Source organism: Mustela erminea, chromosome 3 (assembly GCF_009829155.1).
Source record: "Mustela erminea isolate mMusErm1 chromosome 3, mMusErm1.Pri, whole genome shotgun sequence".
In the NCBI taxonomy this organism is placed as follows: Eukaryota; Metazoa; Chordata; class Mammalia; order Carnivora; family Mustelidae; genus Mustela; species Mustela erminea.
The window spans coordinates 50,039,403-50,050,824 of NC_045616.1; the positions used below are offsets into that span (position 1 = coordinate 50,039,403).

Here is an 11,422-nt window from a genome sequence, read left to right on the forward strand (position 1 = left end):
AAGTAGGCTTTTAACTTTCCACTGTTGAGCAGTGTTAGCTGTGGTCTCCTCATATATGGCCTTTACTGTGCTGAGGTGTGCTTCATCTAAACAAACTCTGAACATTTTTTTTTTTAAATCTAAAAGTATGCTAAATTTCGTCAACTACTTTTTCTGCATCTCTTGAGATCATTTTTATTCGTTCACATTTTTAATGTGGTGTATCATAGTTATTGATTTGTGGATTGTGAAACATCCTATCATCCCAGAAATAAATCACACTCAATCATGGTGAATGATTCTTTTAATGTATTGTTGAATTCATTTTGCTTGTATTTTGTTGAGGGTATTTTTCTTTTATGTTCATCAGGAACACCGGTCTATGGTTTTCTTTTTTACAGTGTCTCTGACCAGTTTTGGCATGAGGGTATTGCTGGCCTTTGAAAATGAGTTCAGAAGTGTGCCTTCCTCTTCAAGTTTTTGGAAGAGTCTGAGAATTGGTATTAAAATCTTCAAATGTTTGGTGAAATTCATGAGTGAAGCTCTCTCCTCCTGGACTTTTGTTTCTTGGGAGGTTTTTGTTTACTGATTCAATCTTGTGGCTGTTTTGTAATTCTTCTTTGTTCCTTTCTTCCCTTGTGCCTTGATGACTTTATGTAATATTCTGCTCAGATTCCTTTCTTATCTTTTATGTATCTACTATAGGTTTTCTTTTTATGGCATAACAAGGCTCACATATAATGACCTATTTGTATAACCACTATTTTAAGATGATAGCAAGTTATGCTCCACAAATAAGTGAAACCATATGATAACTGACTCTCTCTGCTTGACTTATTTCACTCAGCATAATCTCTTCCAGTCCCGTCCATGTTGGGTACTCATGGGGAGATGGAGCAGAGAAGGGAGTTGAGGGAAATTGGAAGGGGAGGTGAACCATGAGAGACTATGGACTCTGAAAAACCACCTGAGGGTCTTGAAGGGGCGGGGGGTGGAAGGTTGGGGGAACAAGGTGGTGGGTATTAGGGAGGGCATGTATTGCATGGAGCACTGGGTGTGGTGCAAAAACAATGAATACTGTTATGCTGAAAAGAAATAAAAAATTTTTAAAAAAAGACAACATAAATAAGACCCAAAAAATTAAAAAAAATAAAGATGATAGCAAGTTAAGTCTGAACACATTTTTAAAACTCTGCATTTTTACTGCCCCACTCCCAATTTTATGTTTAATGTCACATTTTACATCTTTTTATTTTGTATGTCCCTTAACCAATTATTGTAGTTGTAGTTATTTTTACTATTTTCTTTTAAACTTCATACGAGCGTTATAAATGATTAACCCACTATCTTTTCTATAGATTGACATTTACCACTGAGTTTTTTACTTTTGTATGTTTTCTTGTTGCAAGTTAGTGCTCTTTTCTTTCGGCTTAAACAATTCCCTTTAGTATTTCTTGGATAAGGCTGGCTAAGTAGTGCCAAACTCCTTTAGCTTTTGCTTGTCTGGGAAACTCTCTCTCTCCCCTTCAGTTCTGAATGATAACCTTGCTGGGTAAAGTATTCTTGGTTGGAATTCTTTCCTTTCAGCACCTGAAAGTATCATGCTGTTCCCTTTGGGGCCTTAAAAAGTTTCTGCTGAGAAATTTGTTGGCAGCCTTGTGGAGGGAGGAAGTTCCCTTGTATATAACAAGTTGTTTTTCTTTTGCTGCTTTTAATCACTCATCATGTTTTAATTTCATAGTTTTGATTTAATCTTTTCTAAATACAGCACTGGATTAATACAGAACAAGAGAACAAGAGTCCCCAGCAAAGGAGCCAGATTGGTATTAGCACCACCCCCCTTTCACCACCTCCTCAGCCCTTTGAGTTTTATTTTTTGGGGATGATGGCATCTCTAAGACACCACTTTATGTTCATGAAGGCCAGAGCTTTTGAAGTAGCTCATAAGCCCAACAGAAATCACAGAGTTTTTATTTCATGGTGACTTCTTAACCTTTCTTACCCTGCTAATGAGGGTGCTTTTACCAGACATTCTGAGCTGTAACACATAGTGGAGTTAGGTCTACAGAAAAACGTCAGATTTTTCAATGGTGTGCCCTAAGATTTCACCCTTCTCTAAGATTTTTACTTTAAAAAACTATCTTCAGCCATGGGTTACATGCTTTTACTTACGAAGCCATCTTTTAAAAAAATAAACCCTAGGCGTGCCTGGATGGCTGAGTCGGTTAAGTGTCCTACTCTTGGTTGCAGCTCAGGTCATGATCTCAGGGTCATGGGATCAAACCCCTCATCAGGCTCAGCACAGAGTCTGCTTGATATTCTTTCCCTCTCCCTCTGTCCCTTCCTCCACTCATGCTCTCTAAAATAAATAAATAAAATCTTTGAAAACCCCTATATTGAATTATAGCTTTGCATATAATAAAATGTACCCATTCTAAGTGTACAGTTTTAACAAATGTATATACTTAGTGAGTATTCCAACACCCTCCCCACAACCAAAACCTCCCTAATGCCCTTTATAGTCAATTCTCTCTCTACACTCAGCCTTAGCCAACTGCTCTGCTTTCTATCATGATAAATTAGTTTTACTTTTTCAAGAATATTCTGTGAACAGTATGTATTCTTTTGGGGTCTGGATTTTTTACTTAGTATAAACCTTTTGAGGTTCATCAATGTTGTATGCATGTATAACCAGTTCTTTCCTTCCTGAGTAGTATCCCGTTTTATGGATAGAACAGCATTTGTCGATCCTTTCGCCTGCTAATTGGATGATGTCCCTATAGGGACTGTTATGAGTAAAGCTGCCATAGATATTTGTGAATAAGTTTCTGTGCAGTATTAATTTCTCCTAAAAATATCTAAAAGCAAATGCCTGTGTTATATAATTAAGTATGTGTTTAGCTTTTAAGAAACTACAAGCTACTTTCCAGAATGGTTGTATCATTTTGAACTGCCACTAGTAATAGAGCTGACCCTGGAACAATGTGGTTGTTAAAAGCCCAAACCCCAAATGCCCAATTGAAAATCTGAGTATAACTTTTATCCCCCAAAAACTCACTTCTAATAACCTATGGTTAACCAGAATCCTTACCAATAACATAAAGAGTCAACCAATACATATGTTTATATGGATTATATACTGTATTCTTATAATAAACTAAAGATTAAGAAAATATATTTATAGTACTATACTACACTTACTGAAAAAAATCCACATATTAGTGGACTAGCATAGTTCAAACCCATGTTGTTCAAGGGTCAACTGTATAATACATTCACAGAGCGTTAAGTGCTACAGAGAAAAGTAAAAAATATATATATATATATATATATATGGCAAGTAGGTGTTATGTTGCTATTTATAGAAGATGGTAAGAAAAGGTTTCCTAGAAAAGAAGACATCTGAGCCAAAGCCTGAAGGAAGTAAAGGAGAATGCCATGAAAACATCTGGAGAAACAACATTCCGAAGGCAAAAAGAACAGCACAGGCAAAAAGGTATTCCTTGCTGTGTTTAAGGAATATCAAAGAGGCCAAAGGATCTGCAACAGAGTGAGAGAGAAGGAAAATAGGAAAAGAGGTCAGAAAGGTAGGGAGCTCAGCTCACATAGGGCTTTACAGGCCAATGAACTTTGGAATGAATGAAATGGGAAGTCACTAGATGATTTTGAGCATTAAAGGGACACAATTTATCTTATATTTTAGAAGGATCACTTTGATGTGGGAAACAGACTACAGCAAGCAAGCATGAAAGTAGATAGACCAGCAAGAATGTTACTATAATTGCCCAGACAGAAGACTAGACTATCAGATAGTGAACCTGGAGAAAAGGGGTGGAATTCTGGACATGTTCTAAAGATAGAGCTGACAATATTACCAATGAATGGAAAGAGTCCTGGTGAAAGGAGTCAAACCGAATCAGCTCAATCCAATTCCAACTCCATACTTCCTTTAAGAACAGGAAAAAGAAAAAGGGAGGTAAAAAATACAGTCTGTGTTGTTAACAGCTAGCAACTAAGCTGAAACTCATGGTCATTGGCAAAGCCAAACTGTTTTAATCACCCAAAATATCCTCAATCTAAATAGCTCAATGTGTCTGCCTGAAATAAGTTTAATGTTATGGAAAAAAACGTAATTTACCAATTATAATACCAGTTTATGAACACTGCAGAATTTGGCGCATATAAAAATACTTCTCTCAAGGTTTGGAAATAATAAAGTAAAACAGGAATCACAGAAATCCTATGAAATATGAGATGAACAACTATTAATCCTACTATTCCATAGGTTACAAATTTTAAGTCCAGATAAATATATGAGCCCTTTGGGCCAAATTCTAATGCACTGAGAAGTAGGATCAGTCTGCTGACTCTAAGTCTGGCCCAGATGCACTCCTTGATCAATTTCTGATGCCGACTTAAGACTGCCAATCTTTTCTGCCTGTTTTAAAGACATCAAATACCAATACCTTTAATACCCAAGATATACATCCTGAAACACAAGTAGACGACTGTAAGATATTCTACAAGGCATTAGCAGATTTAAGAGAGCCCACCAAATGATAGCTCAACAAATCATAAAGAACTTAGAACCTGATGATCTTTATCAGCCACCCTAAGTATTCTGAAACATCTCATGCACTTTAGCAGTATGGATTTCCTTTTTGTATATTTTTCAATAGCAGAATCTGTTCAAATACATGTGTGTATTGCAGGTGGCGGGTTGAAAGGGATGGTTTCCAAATTCACAAAGAAAGAATATCTGTAAACACATTTAAACAAATCATGTTTGGGAACTGTACTTTTTACTTCTCTGATGGTGACCATATGATAATTACATTCCCCCTAAAATAAAAAATAAAAACAAAAAAGAGAGGGCTATAGAATTAAATCTACCAAACATTTGGGTTGTGTGGATTCTTTTATTACACTGTAAATATTTTGCATATGTCTGGAGCAAGCACCAGTAATTAGGCCATAATGGCAACTTGTCACTCTTAAACACAACAGCTGTGTGTATTTGGAAAGATTAAGAACTAGATTGTTCAGTAATTCTGGGAGCCTTGTTTACCAAGCTAAGACGGCTAGCAAGAGTCTTACTGTTTACTTGGTATGATTTACTTGTTATTTTATTAAATATTTAAGACTGCATGGTTTAAAATTTTATACAGAAAGCTTTTTACCTAATTTGGAAGAGAATTAAAGGAGAACTATAAAGCTATAATTTAATTTAATTCTTCACATGACCCCAAAACATGCCACATACAATTTGATATGTGATCATTTCTTTTTGTAATCAATTATGACCCATTACATCTACACACACACATATTTTAGTATTAAAATTTATTTTCTTGGTTATTCCTTATAATTGTTCAGGAGGTAGTATTTCTGTTTTATACACAAAGGTATAAATATTCAAGTACGCTGCACAAGCTAAAAATCACATGAGAGTAGAATGAGTAGCAGAACATGATTAATTTTGTATTTACAGATCAGTGAGCCCCAAACATCTTTGTTTCTGGGTTGTTTTTCTGGTGAGCTGTTTGCTGTGTTTCCTGATGGAGACACTCCAAATGCACATTTTATACAAATATAAGTTCAGAGCGGAATAAATTGTTAGTGAGAATGAGCACCCCTTCCAAATAAAATCCAGGATTCAAAAACAAACATAACTGAGATTCACTGAAGATTTTGGAACATCAGGATAGACAGAGTAAACTGATAAAATAATAAAGTTTGTTAGTGACTTTTCTGATTTCTGTGGTTCCAGTGTTCATTTTGCTAAAAAAAAAACCTCTGGAAAACTTACTAACCAGCAGAAATGTAAATTAAAGATCTTAGTAATTGAAGTAACATAACTTAACATTACCTAAGTAGTAAATTTTTTAAAAACCCATTTTAAATTGGAACAGATACACCCATTTGGAAACTGCTGTCAGTTATTCAACTAGCAAAGGCACTGAACATCTATTCTATGTCCATCAGTGGTCTAGGCTGATGAAGAGATATGAAAGAGTACATAAAACGTTCTCTGCTTTCAAACGATTTATAATCTAGTTCTTAGTGACAATTCTGTTTCACAATGGTAGATAAAAGCTTTAGATGTTCCTTGATATTCTTAAGAGAACCAAATCTGTCAGAATCTCATGACTTTTCTGTGAAATACCATGTACATACTGAAAACATCTGTTGTAAACAGCTTCCTTATTATATTGTATGCAGTGAGTAAAGATTCCATATATCTGTTCAAAACACCTCACTGTGGAAGAAGCCTTGACCAACTAGGTGAGAACTACTCCACCCTCAGAAAAGAAAAATAATATTGGTTCTGCCTCCTGGTGCTGGCAAGGAACACATGAGATAATGAATATGCAAGTGCACACTGAAGATTTCCAGTCTATTTCTAAACAGACTGCTAAAGCATCAAAGAGCCAAGCATATAATTGAAGCAATTAAGCTTTAGGAAAACAACTTAAAAATAAAATTTGACTAAAAAAATTAAATTTGAGTAATTATTCAACCTTGTTGGACACTCTGCCCAATCATCTCTCCTATTTTCTAACCAGTATAACTGCTTTCTCTTTATCTTTTTCTTTTATTAAGATTTTATTTTGGGGGCACCTGGTGGCTCAGTGGGTTAAGCCTCTGCCTTCAGCCCTGGTCATGATCTCAGGATCCTGGGATGCAGCCCGGCATCAGGCTCTCTGCTCAGCAGGGAACCTGCTTCTCTCTCTCTCTCTGCCAGCCTACTTGCAATTTCTCTCTCAAATAGATAAATAAAATCTTTAAAACAAAATTTATTTTTAAGTAATCTACACCCAATGAGCCGAAGGCAGACACTTAACTAAGCTTCTAACTAACCAAGCGTCTAATTAATTGTCTAACTGACTAAGCCACCCCAGGCATCTCTTAGCAGAGACAATTTCATAAAGTCTATAAAGTTGAATTTATATTATTGTGATGTACTTTAAAGTTGCCCGTTGAACAAGTAACTGTCAAGGTAAATGAACTAATATTTTTATCATCAAAAACAGAATGTGATCTATAAGAAAAATACAGTTTTTAAAGCTTGTTCATTGTTTATATGCCATGAAAAAGCAATTTGTGAAACACAGAGAAAAACATTTTAGTCAAAATAGATGTAAAAATAAAGTAGCCTACATTAGTGAAACAATCTATTGAATTCAAAACTATGAATTCAATCTACTGAACTCAAAAACTATGTGCAAAATAATAGGAGCTTTCTAGGGAGGAGAGCTTTTCCTCAGTCGGGTTTAAAAATCGCATAAACTTCTATAAAAGTTAGTAACAGCTGAGTAAAATTATGAGAGCCAAACAGGAGTTACTGTGGTTTGCCTAAATCTGCTCTATCTTAACCATTTTAAAAGATATCTATCTTCAGATATTTCATATAAACCCAATACCTATAGCTTTAGAGAACTTGCTGTAATAGCTAAAATAATGACAAAGATTAGACTTCTAAGTAAAAACAAAGGTCAAGGGATGCCTGGGTGGCTCAGTCGATTAAGCATCTTCCTTCAGCTCAGTTCATGAGCCCAGATTCCTGGGATCAAGTACTGCATCTAGCTCCCTGCTCATTGGGGAGTCGGCCGCGCCCTCTGCCCCTCCCCCATCTTGTGCTACTATGTGCGCGCGCACACGTGTGCGATCTCAAAAGTTCAAAATACAGTACTCATGTTTGCTTGCATTCTATAATCTCATCAAAATGAGCGAAAAGTGATTTAAAAAGAATTCATAATAACAAAGAGGGTAGAAGAGAAGTCAATACAAGAAAATTTTAAGAAAGTGAAAAGCAGACACGGGAGCATGAACTACCTATTAATACTTTAGAAAGCAACCGTTGGAAAAGTCAAGAAACTAAGTTACATTTCACATTTCCTAAAGCCTCTAAATTGTTGGCAATGGGTACTTTTGAACTGTGAGGCTACCAGCAGGAGAATGAGAAGAAAGTGTTTATAGGAAGCAATTTGACATCTCCCCACCCCAGAGCTCTTCCCCTACTCTGTATGATGGATCTACTGTGCAAGTGGATATATAATGGCAGGTTTATTCTAGAGGGGATCTGTGAAACCAAGGATACTAGACAAAATTAAAGCTAGATGTACCATGCTAAAGACAGTGGAATTCAGTGAACTTTAATATATGGAATCCTAAGTGCAGCTATCTTGTCTTCCTGCACTTGGTTCCTGTAATGCCTGCTTCCAGCCTCTTTCTCCTAGGCCTAGGAATGTGAAGTCATGTCTGGGGAGTCTGATCCAAGAAAACCTAGAAATCCTGACAATCAGGGTTCCGTCAGTGAAGAAGACCACCCAAATCAACAACCAAGGGCCAAGCCCCCATCACCATACTACACCTATGCCTAGAGGTACCCAGAGCTTCCCAGAGCCATCTAATCCCCCCAGTCTTAGAAAACCAAAAGTCATTGGGTATCTGAGGACAGCCTCTGTGTGAAAGACAAAGATGGAAATAAGCAGAGAGAGGCAACCCTGAAGAGATGAACATAGGAGAGGGGAAAAAATGGAAACACTATCTTCCATATCCCAGAGACCAGAGTGTGGTATCCGCAGCATTAGAATAGCATGATTATCTACCACCTATCTAAAGAAAACAAAAAAGAGATCCTAAAAATTCAAAATATGAGAGTAGAAATTTTTTGAAAAAAACAAAAAACAAAAAACAATAAAAGGGCTTTAAGATAAATAGTTAAGTTGAGGGGTGCCCGGGTAGCTCAGTCGGTTAAGCTCTCGACTCTTGGTTTTGGCTGGGGCAGTGTCAGGCTCCATGTTCAGCATGGAGTCTGCTCAAGATTCTGTTTCCCACTCCCTCTGCCTCTGTCCCACCCTCCTTTTTGTGCATGCATGCTCTCTCTCTAAAATAAATAAACACATCTTTAAAAAAAATAGTTAAGCTGAGGAAATCTCTCTGAAAGTAGAGCAAAAAGATAATGAGATGATAACAATACAGAAAAGATTCAGAAATCAATGGACTAAGAGGATCAGTCCAAGAGGCCTCATATCTGAGTAATTGTAGAAAGGGAGATAAGCAGAAATGGAAAGAAGAAAATAATCAAATAAGTAAATCAAGAACATTTGCCATTAAAAGATAAGAGTTTCTACATTAAAAGGGACTGCACCAAGTGCCCAGAGCAAAGATTTCTAAATATTTCAGTGCTTTTGGGAGGGCAGGAAGGGCGGGCAATTTTGGGCCATATTTCTGGATAATACATTTATATTGCTGCTTCTTGATTTTGCAGAATTAGGCATTACGTACTGACTTCCAAACATGGTAGATGTAGATTTAGTATTGCTTTGCCATTACCCCTCCATATGTCTCTCTCTTATTATCCTCACACATCCACCTCATATAGTTATACCACAATTTTGGTTAAATCAACTTTCAATATTTACATTGTTATGACAATGCACAACTATTCACAGTGGAGCCATGTAATATTTAATGATGTTTTTCCCCTTCCTGCACGGTCTTTTGTTTCCTTAATCTTTGTTTCTTTACTTGCAAAACTGCAAAGTTCACTCTGACCCATTTCAGATAGAGAGATTCAAACAGTCATGAAGAAACAGTCCTGAACAGTCAGGCCTGAACTCACAACCCTGAGATCAAAACCTGGGGTGAGATCAAGAGTTGGATGCTTAACCTACTGAGCCACCCAGGTGCCCCACAAACATGTTTTTACTCAGTTCAGTTGATTTTTTAAATGTTATTTAATATTATTTAGTATTATTTATGATAATATTATATATTATATTAATATAAATATTAATTACTTAATATTATTTTTATGAGTATTGTGAACCTACTCAACCTATTAAGTGAGGCAACCAGTGACTATATGAATTAGTGTTTAGGTTATTCTATCACTATGTGAGACTTAATCCAAACAATTTTGGTCTCTCTCTCTTTTTTTTCCCTTTTGGGGCAGAGGGAGATGAAGAGGAAGAATCTTAAGCAGGCTCCAGCCCCAGTGGAGGGCCTGACCTGGGCTTACTCTAATGACCCTGAGAGCATGACCTGAGCTGAAATCAAGAGTCAACACTTGGGGTGCCCGGGTGGCTCAGTTGGTTAAGAGGCTGCCTTCGGCTCGGGTCATGATTCTGGGGTCCTGGGATCGAGCCCCGCGTCAGGCTCTCAGCAGAGAGCCTGCTTCTCTCTCTGCCCCTCTCCCTGCCACTCTGCTTACTTGTGCTCTCTCTCTAGCTGTCAAATAAACAAATAAAATATTAAAAAAAAAAAAAAGAGTCAACACTTAACCGACTGAGCTATCCAGGTGCCCCACAAACAATTTTGGTTTCTAAGGAGGCAAGGCATCTTCATTTTCCCTTCTTTTTTGGTAATATACATCTTTTAGCAAATTAAAAGTTCTTAACTGTACATCAAATTTTTTGCACTATAATAGGATCAAGAGTGTTAACTGAAGAAAAAAAAAAAGTACCAGCAGAATTTCAAAAGTAATGAACAGGTGCTTGCTTCAGCACCACAGATACTAAAATTGGAACAATACAGAGAAGATTAGCATGGCCCCTGCACAAGGATGACACACAAATTCATGAAATGTTCTCTGTAAAAATAAAAATATATATAAATAAAATGAACAGCTCCACAGTTCAGATACTCTCTTAGTAGTGTTTTCCACCAATCCTTAGTGTTGCCATATTTATATTTGTTTTATGATTCTTTTACTGGTCTCTCTGCAGTGTGGCTATGTTTATCTAAGCTTACAACTAAAAATGTTCATGATGCATTTATTTATCAGTCTTATGAGGACTATGATGACCACTTTTAGTTTATGAAACTACAACCTTGCCATTTGCAAATAATGATGATGACAATAGTTAAAAGTAAGTCTCAAAAAGCTTTACGAGTTAGACACTATGATTATTACCAGTATACTGATGAGGACACTGAAAAAGAAGATTTAGAAACTTACTTAAGGCAATACTATTAGGTAAGAAGCTAGCTGGTCTGAGCCCAAAGTCTACACAAGGTAATAAACTGTAAGACAGCATCGGTAGGGCTGTGACAGCCTGTCTACTTCTAATAATACCTGAAAAATAAGGACACCAAGATGCACTTGGTACAGCATATAGAACAAGCCAAGAGGTCCATAATTTGACAGAAAAGGTCATGTTGTGGTGATCTGTCAGTGAAAGAGGCAACTTGAGTCCACCTGCTTAGTACTGTAAGTATAATAAACTATAAGTAAGTTGGTAGGGATCGGAGCCCCCCCACCCCACGGAGAACACTTCTTACAAATCTGGAGGAAGAGACTGTTCTATTAGTGTGCTGTCACTCATTCTCTTCTGCCCTACCACCTGCCCTCCCTACTATTACTGTTTAAATAAAGTTTTCTTAAAATATTTTATCATAATATGTATGAAGTATGCAAAAGATACAGAGAATAACA

At 36.6% G+C, this 11,422-nt stretch overlaps 1 non-coding gene across 1 annotated transcript; it reads left to right on the forward strand.

The window, feature by feature from the left end:
* Positions 1-10,477: 10,477 nt before the first annotated feature.
* On the forward strand, positions 10,478-10,584 carry LOC116587367. Its single transcript, XR_004284391.1, has one exon. It is a non-coding gene; the product is annotated as a U6 spliceosomal RNA (small nuclear RNA).
* Positions 10,585-11,422: the final 838 nt, after the last annotated feature.